The sequence below is a fragment of the Corvus moneduloides genome, chromosome 1 (genome assembly GCF_009650955.1).
Source record: "Corvus moneduloides isolate bCorMon1 chromosome 1, bCorMon1.pri, whole genome shotgun sequence".
NCBI lineage: Eukaryota > Metazoa > Chordata > Aves > Passeriformes > Corvidae > Corvus > Corvus moneduloides.
In genome coordinates, this window is record NC_045476.1 from 73,526,847 (window position 1) to 73,545,310 (window position 18,464).

Below are 18,464 nucleotides of genomic sequence, written 5' to 3' on the forward strand. Positions count from 1 at the left end.
TTTCATTCACACAAGTGTTTCCAGAAAGCTTAAGTGTAGCAAAGGCTTGTCCAAATAATTATTATTGTTGTTGTTGTTATTTATGTAATTATATTATTTAATAATAATAACAATAATAATATAATACACTGGAGGAAATGAGCAGTTATATTTCTAAAAGCTTGCAAAGGTTAAAAAAAGGTCTTCTTTTGTATAATTATCATCTACCCAAAAAACCCAAAACAGACTGTAACTGATGTACCAGCTCCTGAGAAAAATCACAAAAAGCAAATGACAAATGCCATTTGTCAAGCAATCAATGTGGTTAAGTTTTGATGACACAAATAATTACCTAAATAAATTAAAGACTTCACTCAAACATCAATCTTAGAATAATCTAACACTGACTTTCAGAATTATCTGACCTTTCTGGCATGGAGTTGAAGGATAAGATGCTGAAAAACAGACAGAAAAGCAGAGGTGCCAGCTGGGGAGGGGAAAAAAGCCTTTTTGATTTAACTAGAAAAGATGTTTTATATATTCGTTGAAAAGAGCTTTGGTAAAGTGGGAGAAGGTGAAATACTCTAAAAACAATGGAAATCACTGGAAAATTGATAGAGTTGAAGCAGCATTCATGAACCACTGAGTGAAACAGTAAGAAAATGAGGCAGCAATCAGAGACATTATCAGGTATAGGATACATAAACATATTTATGATATATAATGTAAAATTGTTATCATAGAAACATATTTATTTTTCTTGCAATGAAAAGAAGTTAATGTATTTAGAGCATGAGGACAATGCTCTGCTACCATAAGAAAGCATCCTTTACGTACTGACACTCAAAGGCTTTACCTGTCCTTGAAAGCTGTCATGCACCAGCTGTAATGGGTGCCACTTTTTCACTCTTCTTTCACTTACTGCAGTAGGCTAAAACCTAATGTCTGGGAGTAAATATGAAGCCAAACAAAATTTCACAATTATGAATGTTTAATACAGCTGATGTGAATTTTCTTGGCAGCAGTGGGTATTTCTAGTGATCTGTTTTGGTTCATTCACAGCACTCTTCCATGTTTCTGTTGCTAAGCTTCTATAGTTACCTGAAATCTTTTATTACATGCTGCTTTCTTTGACCAAATAATCTAAGTGACAATTCTTTAAAAGGAACACATATAAAAGCACAAAACAGGTAATGTGCTTCTTATATTCCACAACAGTTTCTCCTAAAAAGTCCACCAATTTTTTCTTTTCCATTAATGGAAGTGGAACTGTCCAATTCAATAGTTTTTACACATGATCCATAGGCAAGTTCTAAGGTGAAGAATAATGAATAATAAATTAATTACAAAAGGGCTTGGACTTTTGTGTGGAAATGTTTAGAGATCTGAAAATCAAGGAACTTCAAAAGTGACCGTGCAGCAATATATATATTACTTAAAGCAGATGAAAGTCTCCTCTTTGAGGGGTATATAATGTTACACAGATGACAATTACATCAAAGTCTGATGCAAATTTCACTTCATTGTTGACCTATTTCTGTCCTAAATCATATAAGAACCATGCAAATATTCACTTCACTAGTCCCTAAATTTTACAGAATTTCAATAAGCAAGACATGCAATTATACTAAGCGAAGCTCCTTGCTTGTATCAGACATTTGTTAGCAAGAACGGTTTTATTAAGAGGTTGCTCTTTGCTCTAGAAGCACCCTAATTTTATCACATGTATTTTCAGTCCTGAAAGCAAAACAAAGCATTGTGTTTCAAGTTAGTTTCATTGCAAACCAAAACATTTTGGTTTAGTTAGTTACCGTTCTGCACCTGCAGTAGCCCTCAGTTTAATACACAGGCTGCTGTCCCTGCTCGGAACTACATTTCCTATCAAAGAGCGGCCCAGTCTTTGATCACACAACATGAGCCATTATGGGAAACCCTACAGTGCTGATGGGCAAAAGCAAGTACAGAACACAGAAGCCACATGACAGCTCTCATGCAGTGGTAGAGCACTTTAGGTAGGTGCAGTGTACCACTAAAGCAAAACGTGCACCTTTCCACTTCCAAGTATTTTGCTGCTTTTGTATCACTTCTAAACCAAATGTAATGTCTCACAGAAGTGGTGTTCTGCTTTTCAGCTCCACATGGGGCTAAAAGAGTGTTTTGATATATTCAGCCCAATAGAGTGCTTTGAATATATTTTTGGAAGAAAAAAACAAAACAAAAAAACCCCTAATCCAATAGTTTTTGAATTGCATTCGTGCTTTATATTTTTTTGCTTTATAGAACTTCATTAACCTTCAATTACCTGTCGTCAGTTCAATTTCCTGAAGCTTGAGTAAAGTTTGATCCAGGTTCTGAGTTCGTTGACTTTTTTATTCATTGCTTTCTATTTATGTTTAGGACACACTTTTTTTTAATGTTTTAATGACTCAGGACAATTTTTTCATCACCAAAACAAAGGTGAAATTGATATTCAATTTTCTAAACTATTTTTTAGTCTTCAGAAGTGCACTAGACATTTCATAAGAGGTATGAAGGGCATCAGTGAGCTTGTGAAGGTGAACTGCAGTTTAGGCCATTACACATTTTATGAGATCAATTAAAGAGGGATACAAGTTTCAGATTAAATATAATTTTATATCTTAATATGATTACAAATAAAATTATCTGCTCCTCCTCAAGATATTTAATACCAACATAATATAGCACATTTCTCCATTCAGTTTGATTTGTCTGATCACAAAAAACTAAATGAAGCTAGCCTTATATCTCAGAAGGTTTCAAGGACCAAAACAAAAATAATAAATTCATGTTAAGGTAATTAAGAATTAAACTGAAGAGAACTTCCACACTCAGTGAGGAACTGGATAGTACTTAAGATACACTGAAAATGTGGATGTATCTGAATTCTTCTTCCACTCCTTGTCAAAGCATAGGTACCTCTGTCCATCTGGCTCTCCCAGCATGAGTACCCTGAAAACAGGAAACTACCACTCCTCTTGGTGAAGTAAGTGGACTGTGGTAGGGCTGTCATCCAGCTTCTGTTTAGCAGCCTTGTGATTAGTGGATTCCTTTGGGAAATGGAAAAGCCTTTTCTAAAACACCTTTCTGAGCTTTAGGGAGTTCAAACCCCCATCTCCAGAGAGCACTCTCCACCCCAAAATACATTCTGTTCTGGAATAAGGAGTTTTCTCCCTCTTTCCCTTTGAGGCTGTGAAACTGGAGTGGTAGAAATCCAGATTCATTGGATCAGAGAGAGTAATTGGCAAGGGGATCTAAGTGAGGGTGAGAGGACCTGAATTCTGGGAATTCTCTCAAGCACAGTTCAATGCAAAGTGCCAGTGCATCCAGACAGCTTGTAATATGGTTATCGGAATTTTTCTTCCAGGTGAGGGAAGAACCAGTTTCTGCATCCCAAATGAACTTTAGGAGAATGTACACTGACAACATCAAAATGTCCCTAGCTCTCAAGTGTGGAAGGTAACTATTAGTGCATTTGGGACTCCAGAATTGTGGGGAGGTACCTCATGAAGCTGACATCTGCAACTATAACCAACAGCTGAACAGGGACTTTCTGGAACATGGTTTGTGATTTCAGATGTCTGTGTCTTATTCACGCTCCTAAGCTCAATTACTCAATCTAGCCTGAAGCGTGCTTGTGGTCACTCTTGGGGAATATTCAGGTACAAGGGTGGCCAATAGCACACCCCAGATCTCAATATTCACAATGCAGTAGTGAATATTATGTCGCACAGGGATTTTGAGTAACACAGCTCCGACCAAATTCTGTAGCAAAATTCTCCATTGTAAAGTGAGCAGAAGCTATTGTCTCTTACTGTCTCTAAGTGCTGCTATTGAGCTGTAATTTGTGTGAAGAGGACATTGCTCCAGAAATACAAACATATGAGAAATCCATCTAAACATTTCCAGCCTTGACATTATTACTTTCTATCACCAAACCCATCCTTGAAATAGTCTATTTTCATGCCCTTCTACAGCCTTTCACCAATCCTTTATCCATTGCTGCACAACAAACAGCCTTAAACTTTAATGGGCTGCATGACTTTTATTTCTTCCGTTCATTGCATTTCATCTCCAAAGTTGCCACATATTTTATATTTTTAACACAGAGACACTTGGAGTTGTGATTGTGCTTGCAAGATTGGAAAATATCTATCTTTAGGCTATATTATATGCATATGAGGACCAAATACTATCTAAATAACAGTTAAAACCACAACCTTCAAATACAAAGCCAGCTATTAAAATATTGCTGGAGGCAATGTGGCAAGGTTTTATACTAGTTTTATGCAAGATACAGGAACAGGAGAGAAGGTTGTGTCATTTGAATGACTACACTATTCCTCTCTATTTTCTAATTATCACAGATTTAATCAACGTGTTCTGTTTGTATATTTTGTAATAACCTTTCCTCTTCCCCTTTTATTCAGGGGAGGAGAAGGAGACGAATTTATATAACATACTAAGTTTAAAAAATATGAGCTACATGGAAGACAGAACAGCAACTAAGATACTGTGATTAATTTCATAGACTTCCAGTAGGAAGTATTTAGTTTATCGGCACATAGTAAATGAATATTAAAATATGCATACCCCAAGGCTACAAGAGAAAGTAGATAACAGCTGTTGGTCTAAAATGTGGTTCCATAATGCAGAGATTGGAATAAGCTTGTAATTATGAATTAAAGCTAGAACAGTAAAAAAAAAATTACAAACACATTATGAAGATATTCTTTAGCTCATAACATTTAAAACTAGTCCTCTTCATTTAAAAAATGGTGCAGAAGGGAACAGATTGCTCTTTTCAGATTCAGAAAAAAATATTTGAGAAAAATCAGCAATGACCACCTTATTTTTTTTAGCTCATGCTTTTAAAAATAAAGGTATCCCAGTTTTAGATCAATGGAATTTCATGGCAGACAGTTTAAAAAAATTACCACTACTTACTACTTTAATGAAAAATCTAGCTTTGAACAGCAAGTGTGTTGCTACCCTTAAACAAGATATCACAGACTTGGAAAAGGTGAAAAAAAATCAGAGCCAAATAATCTGCTTCACCGCATTAAGTATACTCTTGGCCGGACTGTTATTCCTTTTACTCAGTGTATTGTCTTTATGCAAGAAAGATGTAAGCCAATCTGAAGGACAAAATTGTGTCTGGCATTGAAAAAAAACTTATAAACTCCAGGTTTTACCTCATGTACATATTTTAGATACTGTTTTTAGCTTATGCCTCAAAATTTTCAAATCTCTTACCCTACAAGAAGTCATTAAGAGTCCAATTAAAGTAGTGTTTCATGGAAGAAAATAAAGAGGACAGCATTTTATAAACAAAGTCTAAGTGAAACCCATATAAAAAGATCCTTTTTTAATCCACCAGGCAGTAGTTCTACAAACACACACACACACACACACAAAACCACTCTTTTTACAGATTTGTTAGTCGGATTTCACTTGCAGCAATAGGCCCTCCACTGTCACAGCCAAAACATGCAAAGCACAACTTGAAAGCTTATCCAAAACATGGAGGTGAAAGAAGGGAAGATTCATATAATCTAGTTCCAGCTCACAAATTATAAGGCTAATCTCCTTGCATACATGATGGAAAATGCTAAACTCGCCCAGGAGACAATTCCAACCAGCCTCACCTCTCTGGATCACCTGAGGCTTTTCTTTCTGTGTTGCCTAAACCTGACACAGTCATGTGTTTAACTTGCTCATCAGTGACTTGGATGAGGGGGAAGATGCCTCCTCAGAAACTTTGTTGATGATACAAGGCTGGGTGGAGTGGCCCATACCTCAGAAGGTTGTGCAGCCCTTCAGAGGGACCCCAACAGGTTGGAGAGATGGGCAGAGAAGAATGTTCTGAAATGCAAGGAAGGCAAAGGCAGGCTCCTATACCCAGGGAGGAATAACCCTGGGCACCAGGGAAGACTAGGGGCTGACCTGCTGGAAAGTAGCTCAGGGCAGAAGGACCTGGGGGTCCTGGTGGACAACAAGCTGTCCATGAGCCAGCAGTGCCCTTGTGGCCAAGAGGGCCAATGGAATCCTGGGGTGCATTAGGGAAAACACTGTCAGCGGGTCAAGGGAGGTGATCCTGCCCCTCTACTCACCCCTGGTGAGGCCATATCTGGACTGCTGTGTCCAGTTCTGGGTTCCTCAGTACAAGGGAGACATGGAGCTCCTGGAGTGGGCCCAGTGGAGGACTACTAAGTTGGTCAAGAGTCTGGAGAACCTCTCTTATGATGAAAGGCTGAGGTAGCTGATTCTGTTCGGCCTCAAGAAGAGACAACTGAGAGTACACCTCATCAGTATCTATCAGTATCTGAAGAGAAGGTGCCAAGAGGATGGAACCAGGCTCTTCTCAGTGGTGCCAAGCAATAGAACAGGCAATGGGCAGAAACCAATGTACAGGAAGTTCCACTCTAGACAGGAGGAAGAACTTCTTTACTGTGTGGGTAATTGGCGCATTGGAGCAGATTGCCCAGAAAACTTGTGGAGTCTCTCTCCCTGGAGATACTAAGTACCTTCTGGATGCAATCCCTGTGCCAAGTGCTCTGGGATGACACTGCTTGAGCAGGCAGGTTGGACCCAGATGAGCCACTGTGGTGCCTTCCAACCTGACCCATCCTGTGATTCTGTGATATCTTTGAGTATAAGATATGCACAGACAATATAGGTTTTTAGGGAATCAATATGATCCTAGGAATGCTTGTTTAAAAAAAAAAACCCCATACTTGGTCCTAACTTCATTCAAATTATCTTTTGCAAGTTAAGAGATGTGTGTGTGACTTCTGACACACTGTACATTTTTAATTTTTTACATCACAAGAAAACACTCAATGTCAAGGGTAACACAATATTCATTTTAACTTGAAAAGGAATTTTGAGTTGACCTAACAGGTAAGCCCTTGCATCAATAAATAGCTCCGACTTTACCATGTCTATGCACCTGGGAGATGCTCTTCCTTTTTAAGGTCTACATAGGTAACTTTGAATAACTTCTTCCTTTTCTTTTTTTTCCCTCTGCACCCCACCCCTCCATCCTGCCATATATATTTCTATACATGTGGTTCTTCCCTAAATGATAGAGACTTTCAAGAGACTCATATATCCACTGACTGGTAAAATACAAGAAAATGTAACCGTCCTTGGGAAACCAACAAGTTTTAAAAAGCTATTGCTAACTATTGCTAAAATGTTGAAACTATTCTGTCATACATTATTTTATTTCAAAAGTCACAGATCCTATATGAATAACTATATCACAGTTTTGTTTCACGTCGTCACAAAGCCAAAGCTTTTTTATAGTAACAGGAAATATCACTTAGAAGAACCACAGAAGTTTTTAATCTTTGTCCTGTTACATTTGTCTTCTTATGATTTCCAGTAAATACCTAATTTGTAGAGGACTCTTACATTCAGTGTTTCCTTTGGAGAAAAATTTTTGTGAGAAAGAATGAAATTTTAAAACCGTTTTTGATTATGACACAGCTGATAAAAATTGAATGAGTTTTGTATGAGGCAAAACACTGTGCACCCACTTCGTATGTATTGGTAAGCAAATCAGTTAGCCCCTTGCTCTTCAGGACTTTAGAGGTTTAGCCTATCGGATTGCCCTTTCCAAATGATTGTTTAAGTTTTCTACAAAGAAAAGAAAATACAGCGCCAGGAATTAAATTACAGAAATTTAGTAAATCTTTGCAAGTATTTCACAAAATACCATTCTTTACTTAATAAAGGGCAAGCAACATATTTTATGATTTCCCATTCATTCGACAAAGCTATGGTGTTTGTAATTGTGTACATAAAGCCATCAGTCTTGCAGAGCCGTCTTTAGCTGAGCAAGCCCCAAAGCATCCCGTCCATTCTGCTCAGATCTGATCAGCATCTTTATAGTTTATCAGCCTTGGGGTTCAATTTTGTTTTGGATGCTTTTATAAATGAGCACAATCACTGGTGAATCTGTTCTTCCAGATTGCAAAGAGAAAAATCGAGAGAAGAACTTTAGTAGATTACTGTGTCACTGAGGATAAAGTACAAGCACAAATGCACCTAAAGTAGTCTCAGAGATTATTTCATTGGGTGTACATTTTCAGTTTTATTTCAGTAAAATTAGATGATTGTCTTAGTTATTATTGTTTTTGAAGCTATATTCTGTCCTCAGGCAAGGTGCATGATCAATGCACTATCTAGCAAAATCAATTTGTTGCAAAGAACTATTTATTTAAGAAAAGGAAAGAGGGGGAGAGAAGAAGAGAGTAATGCATAGCAAATGTGAAGATGATTATAAGACTTTCTTCTAGTAAAGCTGAATTTTATCACTGAAGAATGGAAGTTAAGAAATAATATAGCTGATTTCACAAACCCTGTACAAAACTACTTTTTATATACATATTTAAACTCTAAGGTAACCAGTGGAAAGCTATCATCAAGTTTTGTGGTTCCTTCTATTTTTCCTATAAGAAATGAGTTTCCAGCAATAAATTAATGGGACCAATGATCCTTTTCTGATATACAGATCAACCACACAAGTGTTTCCATTTTTTACACAAACAGGATGCAGGAAATAATACATACATTATAATATAAAAGGGGGGTTGGTTTCTTTTCTATGGCAACAAAAAGTCTGTACTTGCTATGCTTTCTTATTCAAGAGATCATCAATATCACTGAATATCTTATGGGTCAGGGGAATGTGATTTCCTCAAATAGCAGGAAGGCTGCACTCTCATGACAGATAGGGCCAATTTTGTTTTCAGAAGCTGTTGATGCTCTTGCGTTATCTCTGTCATGGGCACCACATTAGAAGTGTAGCGAAAATCCATTATCTGCAATCTCAGTCAAAACATTTGCCACTCTGAATAGTTATAGGCAACACAAACTTCCAGTCAGTTGGAAGCTGAGTATTCGTAGGTTTAATGAGAAAACTACTTCACCAAAAATGGTTAACTACAGCTAGTCAGAGTTGCTATCGTCTCCTCATTCAGGATCATCGTCAGGATATTAAAAAAGGTTCCAAAAATTATGATGCTGTAAAGAAATTGGATTCCTAAATTGAATTAGGAATCCAAACTCTGACACCAGTTTGAATCCCCACCTATCAGTAACTACAGCATGTGCTGTACAGAGACCACTGATACACACAGGTGTGGATATAACCATTTCATTTTAGGACTTAAGGAACAAGAGAGCTGAAATCAGGGGAAAGAACACAGCTACCCAAAAATGATGGTGAATCTGGGTGGTTTTGCATCTCATAAAAAACAGTGCTCTCAGTACTGAATTTTGAGGTGGGTAGTTTCTCTTCTAGCAGATTAGTAGAAAAGGGGTTACTTGGAATGCAGCAACAATCTCTAATGGCACCACTTAAGCTATCCTTGCTGTCTACTTAATTATCCTACCTTTTAACTGAAAAAAGAGAAGGAGGACCCGTGTTGTTGTACAACAGTATGACCAGTTAATCTATCTGGCATTTGTTATTAATAATGCATGTTTTCAAGCAGCAGGGCTACACAATAATGCTTTCTGGGCTTACATTATCAAATGATAGGTAGCTATGCTGAAGTAGATCCTCTTGAGGCCACAATGGTGAGAGATTTGAATAAGCCATTTTCAAAAGGTGAGATGGTGCATATTACTCAGAGCTACTTAATGAAGCAACTGTGTGTTTGGAACTGCTGCAGGAGGAAGAGACTTGGCAAGTGAGTTAAAGCAGCCTCACAGGAATTAGGACAATGCTGACAGCCCCATGGATGGCACAAGTCAAAGCAGTGACTGGGAAAGACAGCAAGCCTGTCCAGGTACACAGCTACCAATGTCCATGTCATACCTACATGCTCGCTTTTATTTTCCCTTCAGAATTCCCAAACACTGACCAGAAACAAATGCAGCCTTGGCTGAGTGAGTGGGTAGATATCACAATAAAGGCAGCTCAAGGAGCGTGTACAGGCCCCATGTAAAGGTATTTTTCTGACCTGTCTGCTCTTTTACACCATCTTGTACTCCTGTTAAGTGTTATTGTGTTTTAATCTGCTCTTTAGAAAGCACTTTAATTGCTAAGGGAGAGTGAATAACCACTGGAGTTATAAATCAGAATTAGGTTTTCACTGAAATTCCAAATTCAACTCCTTCCTTTCCCCCACCCACATATTTGAGTTTCTGTCATTCAGACTGTAAATTACTTCATGCAGTCATGGGCACAAAATATACATGTAAACATTTATATACAAATCCAGACATGATTACACACCTAGAAAAGATGTGTTATTCTGCAAATAAATAGCCTGGCATATTATGGTGACTAAAAAGAAAATTACTCCACAGATAGATCATTTCCAAGGATCCACTTGAAGCTGCTTGCATTTTCCTCTGGAATGTGTGGCAATGGTCACTGTTGAAAGGGAGATACGAGGCCAGACATTTCATGGGTGAGATACCTTCTGCTCCTGAGACTGAAGCTGCAGACAAACCCACCAATTCTGAGATCTTGTTTCAGACCAGAACATCTGTGGCAGACTCGAGGACCCTCGAAGACCAGAAAGCACAAGTTCTGGGGAGGAGCCCCATCTGCATATGGCACGCTACTGCTCATAGAGGAAGAGAGAATTAATAGTTCACAATCTGTTGTATATGATGGTATCATTGTGGCCTGACAGTTTTGGGTCAAGGACACAGAAATCAAAATGTAAATTAACGCACAGTGAATGATAAGGGAAAAAAAGCTACACAGAAATTATTAGATGAAGAGATTATGACAAAGAAGTCAGATTCTATTAGGACACTCACAGTAAAAGTCTCAAAAGATGCAATACACTTTTTTTTTTAGGGAATGCACAATGGTGAAGTTTAAGAGATTTCAGTATAAATATTTTCTCTCGTTTCAATCCACACATCACCTTTTCAGTTATGTTCCATTGTGAGTTTTATGTTTAAATAGACTTCAAATATTGAAGCTGAAGACACAATCAAAACAGACAGCATTTGTATTAGTTTTATGTGCATTCAATGACAAGTTGTAATATTCATGTATTTCTTATGCCTACTATCAAAGTGAAATCAAACTTCAGCATATTTCCAGATAAAAAATGGAAGGCTCAGTTTTGCTAAGTCTCAGATTCATCTCGGGTATTACTATACACGTTATTTTTTTAGGGCCTCAGCAGCTGTAATGTATAGATTGCATTAGAAACAGATTCCAATTAAAGAACAAAAATCACAATCATATTCATACAAATTCTGTTGATGAAATTATGGAGAATGTCCTTGGAAGGGTATGTTCTCAGCTCAAAAATATAAAAAATTCAAGGTGTAAAAATTTTCAGGACCCTACTGGTAACTTATTAATAGTTTCTTCAATACTGAAGGTAATTTGGAAAAAATAATGAAATTAAGTAGCAGATGCAGCAGTAAGGCAACCATAATGAGACTGTTGGGCTATATTTAAACACACATAGGATCAAAAGAGACAGTTAACAGTCAAACAGCAAAGAAAGAAAACACATCATGATATAAGAAGAACTCACCCACAATCATGAGGAGTTAATAAAATATATAGTTCTAAGTCATTAGTTAAAATATTGAAAGACTTAACTATGGTAGAAGTTAAAACATTTAATTTTATGTTTTGAAATTAACATACTAAACTGCAGCATTGCTTTCTCAGGAAATGGAACAAGTTTCTAGTTTTTCCCTAGTTCAGATTTTCACTGTTGTTTATTCAAAAAATAACTGGCACACCTAGTTATAAAACAATAGCAGCTTTTAACAGCTTGTACAGCTTCTGGTCATGACTGACTGAAGGCTGAAAAGCTTGAGAAGCCTAAATTTTTCAAGGAGTTCTTGTAGAAGAACATGTGTTTTGTTAACTTCTAAAAGCAAAAGATGAGAAAACTGAGCCAACACTGGAGAATGAATGAAGTCTCAATGTGTATTTGGAAAGGCACCTGAAAGGTGGCATCCATTTCCAAAGCTTAATAGTTGAGGATGCATGTTTCTTTCTTTTAGCAGGAATCCTGCTATGCCATTCTTAATTTTCTTTGCTTCATTTGGCCACAGTAACTTCCTACTTCCCAAAGAACCAATTTTCATCCTTTAATTTTTTGGTAGTGTCCTTGTTTGTAATCGTGTTCTACTTCAACTCTAAATTCAGACACTGGATTTAGGGAAGCCATTTGCACACCCTGATAGAAGCATTTACTTGTTGCTATTGCTACAAACTGAGACCTAGAATTTGTCCAATATCTCAGGCCCATATGTCAAAAAATTTGTTACTACCACAATTTCATCTATGGATGCAGCACTCCAATTTTGAAGTGGCTACACCCACAGTAGAGAGAATTACTCACTGTTTTAATTATGCCAATATAACTAGCTGTAATTTATGTCAATGTGTAATTTATATAGGTAGGAAAATCTTTATTGTACCATTTTGAAGCTGTGACAAGAATGGAGGGGGGGGTCAAACAAGGGGAAATACAGGGTTTGCCTTAAAAAGGATATATCAGGACAAAAAATAAGTACAGATGAAATTCTACACTTTAATTGCCAGAGACTAAACTAAAGTTTCAAAGAAATGCAGAAACATTTTGGCAGTCTGTCAAAAATATCTAACATTTACAAGAGCCAGCTGTATCTTGCTAGGATATTTTTCTCCCTTTCCAAGACGCTTTACCCCTCAACACTGACAGATTTACCCCCAACATCATGGCATTGCTTCCTCTTTTACATGCAGAAAGGAAACAAGCTGTTGTACCAGCTTAGACTGAGCTAGAAGTCGGGAAATAAAACTTCTGTAGAGTGTTCCATTTTAATCAGATACAGTCACGCTATCCAAATAGGAAGAAATTTGCTATAAATTAGCCATTTTCTTCCTGCATTAACCATCAGAGAAAAAATAATTGCATTTTGCAGCCATTCACACTGTTGGTTTGGGGTTTTTGCCAGGTTGGAGACCTGTCTCAAAGAACTGCACTCCAACTACAGTATACCAGTTCAATCCTAACAAGCACTGGGGAGAAGACAGGAGTGACCAGCCCCTCATTCCTCTATCAAAGTGCCTTGTGTTTAGGCTATTACAAAACCCCATGAGGAGTTCAGAGAAAAATCCAACACAGCTATTAGAGAAAGGCTGTTTCAAACTCACATGGAGCTGTGACAACAAAAGACAACATGTTGTGGGAATTCACTGGTTGTAGACAAAGGCTGAAGAACTGCTACCAGAAGTCTCTTTGATACTCAGAAAGCTCTTTCTAAAACACATTGTTTTCAAAACCATATAAGGTGGCAGAAATTCTCAAAGAGCATGCTCTAAGTTTGTTCTAAATACATGCTGAGCCATGTCCTGAAGAGAATTAATTTCCATTTGTGATCTGCCCTCGCTATTGTTATTAAAAAAGCACCACAAAAGTTCCAATAAAATAGTTACTTGATGAGCAATGTTTTCTAGAAGCTAATGATGGAACACAGGAGCTAGGTCACATCTACAGTTCATCTGGGCCTGTATCTGGTCAAACACATATCACTAATGGCTGTTCTGTGAAAGAAATGGCAAACCTAACTAACATTTTTTCTAGTATACCTTACATATTATGATCATCTGTGGTTTTACAAGCTTCCCTGAGCCAGAAGTTAAATTGCCTTCATGCTATAAGAGGTCCTATGTAAGTCACAAATGTACCAGGCACAGAAAGCTTCTTAGACCCCTTTTGGCCTTTTGGCAAATTCTGATCTGTCTTAACTGGGTTAGCATCTCCTCCTCATATGGCACAGATGCATCACTGAAGTCAAAACAAGTATCTCAACAGAACATCGTGTAGACACACAATAGTCAACTGATATGATGCCAATCATAAAATTAGGACAGAATTCCTTCCCTTATTTAACTTAAGATTTTTATTCCCACTATTACCAGAAGATATTATGGATGAGGCTTTTAACTGTGTTGTAGTTTGGGTGAGATTTAGTTTTGCTGCAAACAGATCCCCTAATTTAGTTAGTTACCTATGTCCTATACACTGTATCTGACGGTGCAGGGGTTGAGAATCCCCCGCCACCACCCCGTCCCTCCAATCTTCTCTCAAAACTTGGTTGTCTTTGTACACACATACAAAACCAAAAATAAGCTGTTCACTGCCAGTGAAGGGACAGCACAACCTGTAGCCACATAGGTGGTCATTAAGAGGGTGAAAAAAACCCCTCCAACTCCAGAGAAGAAAATGCATTCTGACACCATTTTCCAACTTAGCAGATAATTTTAGAAATACAAAAGAACATTCACAGAATATATATTTTTGCTTTAACACCACTCCTGTATAACTAAGGAAAAGTTTTGGTTCATAACAAATGATTAAAGCACAAATTATTTTGACTAAACATGTATTTGAAACCCTCAGGCTGCCATGGACTTTAAAGCCATTAATTCATTATTTAGCTGTCAGTGTGGAAAAATGTCACAAGCTTAAAGGCTTAACAAACACTTCGCAATATTAAAACAAATTATCACATTTGAAATTTCAAACTGTTACACGATTTTATTTATTAGATAGTGTAGATTACCTTTTGCATACACATTTCTTGCAATGTATTCTAGAACAACTTTATGTTGAACAGAATCTAATCATATTTTAAGCATAAATTTAAATAAAGAAAGAGAGAAAAGACCCCCTCAAGAGCCTCTGGGAAATCATTTACAAAAATCTTTGAGGCTCAGGTGAAACAAGTTGTGCTGTGGGATTTGAAAGATCTGTGGAAGTGTAAGCTATAAAATCACTTCATCTTGGATGCTTAGAAAGGTGGTTTGGGAAAGAAACTCCACTTTTTCAATGCCTCAGTGATATATGGCCCTGACACTAATGGCTATAAAACCTTATTAGGGAGTGCTGTGAAACTCATATATTTGAGTTTCTTATGTGGAAAGATTTGAGTATTCACATTACTGTGGAAAAGAGGACATGTCCACGTTCATCTCTGAAAAGTGGATTGATTCTGGCAATGTATTCGGGTATATACAAATATCTCTCCAGGACTGTGACAGAGACAAGAAAATGGCACAGCTCTCACTTCTAAAGCTCTGGCAAGATTTTCTGATCATTTGATACAAAACTTAACTTTCACTGAATCTCAGCTGTGTGACCTTCTGAAATAAAACTATGACACAAACCAAGGTTTGGGTACTGCAAACTTCAGCAAGAACAGTGAATCATTTACATCTTGGTTAATCTTAGAATTAAACTTCTCATTATATAAATCTAAGTGCTGGCTGCAAATTAGCAGACCCAACACTTAAGAAGATCTGGGGCTGAAGCCAAGCTTGGAAATCAAGTCAGCAAGGCCCAAGGCTCTCAAGCCTCAGAGTGGAGGATTCCAAGGAGGCTCCTCACAAGTCTGACACAAGGTTGAAAGGCTATATCACAGAGGCAGAACTTAATCACAGGCAACCAAAGCTCTTGGGGGTGGGTTGTGAGTCCTCTCCAGACCCTGTCAGGCAGAGGTCCGAATGGGATTTTTCAGTGCACTGCTTTGATCCAAGGAGGAAACCATTCAGTTCCAGTTCTGCTTAAGTGGACGACACTAGAACGTGTCTGAAAATCTGTGCACTGTTAGATGATTGCACTTGCCATCAGCTTCCTCCTCTGCGCTCTGCACTACACGCTGTGGAACTGCATCACCAGATAGTGAGGGCACTTGCTATGCTTGCCCTGTCGTTAACCACAGCTCCTGGCTCAGCCACAGCATGGAGAGGCCTGTCCTGTCTCTATTAAGCACCTGCCCCAGGAGACGTGGAGAACCAGAAGTACAGCAAGAATCAGGTAACTCGGTCTTGGGAAAAGGAGTACACCTTGCACTGAATTAATATATCCATCTCTGTCTGCAGAAAATACTACCCAGAAAGACCAGAGAGAAAAAAAAATACGGAAGACCTTTTCCTTGGATAAGAGGGAATAGAGAGCCATAGCCTGAATGCCAGAAGAGGAAGCATTGAAAGTAAAAGGAGATGGTTAAACCCTGAAGGGATTTCAGGAGCTCTGTGTTTAAAAGGATGTCAATGTATATTCCAGAATAAATAATGCAATTTCATAAATTCCTGATTGTAAGTGAGTTCTGGAAAGAATCAACAACGAGAAATGAAATCACATCATGAGCCACATTTAGAGATGGTGCTCTGCAAGATGCTAACTCAAAAAAGAGAGCAGAATTAAATTGATAAATCCTAGGTGGCTTTAGATATGAGATGTTCCAGGTGAAACTCTAGTAATTTAGTTACCATATCCCACAGGAGGCACAGGAATCTGAAATACAGATGTATTTAATATACTAAAATTTAACAAATATAAACAAATGTCCCATATTAATTTTCCAATCCAAACAATATCTTTTTAAGGGGCCCTTTTGCTCTCATTTTCCTTTCACCTTCTAAACAATGGGAGACCCATTTTATGGTTTACCACCACTGGCATTTCCAGTATCTCAAATGCAGATCTGTCATTCTAGAGTCTAAGTTCACTGTTAACATTAGTGCAGATTCCTCTAAGTGGCAGGGACCATTCTCTGTCAGTAAACCCGTGCATGAACATCACATGCACTAGGAATACCAACACTGAACACTGCCCTCACCAAAGAAGAAAGAAGAGAACACTTCCTCTCCATGTGAAGGCCAAGAGGCTCCAGAGGGCTTGGAAGAAATTCTGGAACGTTTTTTTTCACTGTTCTTCCAGAAGACACATCTATCTCCTCCAAATGTCCAGCACCGGTAAGAATGCACTGTGAAAAACACAAAGAGCAAATACTCCTTCACCAACAGGCTGACAGTGCAGAAATGTATGGTTAGATCTCATTTAAAGTACCAAAAACGGATCTGGCTCAGCTGTCTGCGACATGTAGACAATGGATGTTCCTTCCCATTTTTGTCAACCAGGGAGAATTCTGCCTTTAGCTGGGCTGCACATAACAGGGTTATTTTAAGGTATGTCAATATCTTCCACAAGACAGTTATCTAAGCCTGCCTTGTCCATCTAATCTCATCACAATTCCTGCTACTAATAAATGCTACATTCCTCAGCTTGGAATCATCTCAGTGGCAAAAGGAACTGTATGTTGTTGCTGAAGCCCCCCAGCCATTGTCCAATCACTTTTTAACTTAAGGTTAAAAAATTAGTTTTCAGTGAAATTAGATACTGTGTGCATCTTAGGAAAGCAGAGACAAGGAAAAACCATTTTTAATGTCATCTCCAAGCAAAGAAAATGCTGTAAGCGATATTGTGTTAAAAATTTAAGTCCTGGAAAAACAAAAGCCTTAAAAATGCAAGATGCTACTAATATCAATTGGAGAAAAACAATTTTAAAATATTTAACAGGTTCCTGCTTTCCCATTTAGACAAAGAAAGGGAGATTGGAAAGACTTAGTAATTATACTACATGCCACAGACTCACAGTTACAGAAAATATACGGTCATGGGTAGGGATTTGCAATTGTTGTTTAATATGGTGAATATAATGAATAACTGAAAGACATTATCTATTTATATATTTAGACACATTCGTCTGAGTGTATTTTTTGCTGTCAGACAGTACAAGCATATGAACAAAAGCTTGGTCCCACTGCAGTCAGTGGTAAAACACCATTGCCTTCAATGAAGCCAGACTTAAATATTTGCATATGTACACCCATACAGTAAATATCTTTTATTTTTTTGTGTTGAAGCTTTACCCATTAAGTTGAAGTCTGAGAGAATATTAGGTTCCTGGGCCTCTGAAAATGTACACCAAGTAATTTGGTGCAAAGATGCTTCCAAAGTCATATCACTGTGATAGATCTTCTGGATTCATAGTTCTGTATCAATTCTGGTGTACACACTAGTTCTAGCCTGAAGGCACAATAAACAATGCAAGTTAGTAAGAGGGGCCTTGAATTTTTGTTTCAAACAAGCTTATAACAGCAGGAATATATATGCACAAAGAGAAGAGGAGGTAAGTACAATATTAGACTAAAGAGATGGCTCTTTTACCTGAATTTAATCCTTCCCCTACAAAGAAAGCAAAAAAAACCCCATTTCTTTTGTTTGATCCTAGCCAAAGATTAAATAGAAGTCCTGGCATCAGTGGACTTTGGATCAGGTTGGCTAGGAATGCATTTGTGCTCATGTGAAAAAAATAATTTTAATTTTAAAAGGTTCAGAGAATAGCACATGAAATCAAAACCATCTACCCATCCACCATATTGAAAAAACTGGCCACATCAAAATAATTAGGACATTTGGAGTATATTCCACCCTAAACTCTTAAGACACTAAGCAGCTTCATAGGAATCAAAGTATTTGAAAACTGTTATAACAAGAGTAAACCCAGTAAGAAGCATTGGACAAATGTTTGCAATTACCTATTTGACCAAAACACTGTTCAAAATATTGTTTGTTTTATACAATTTATTAGGAATAAATGAGTGACAGAGATATCTTTTGTCACAAAAT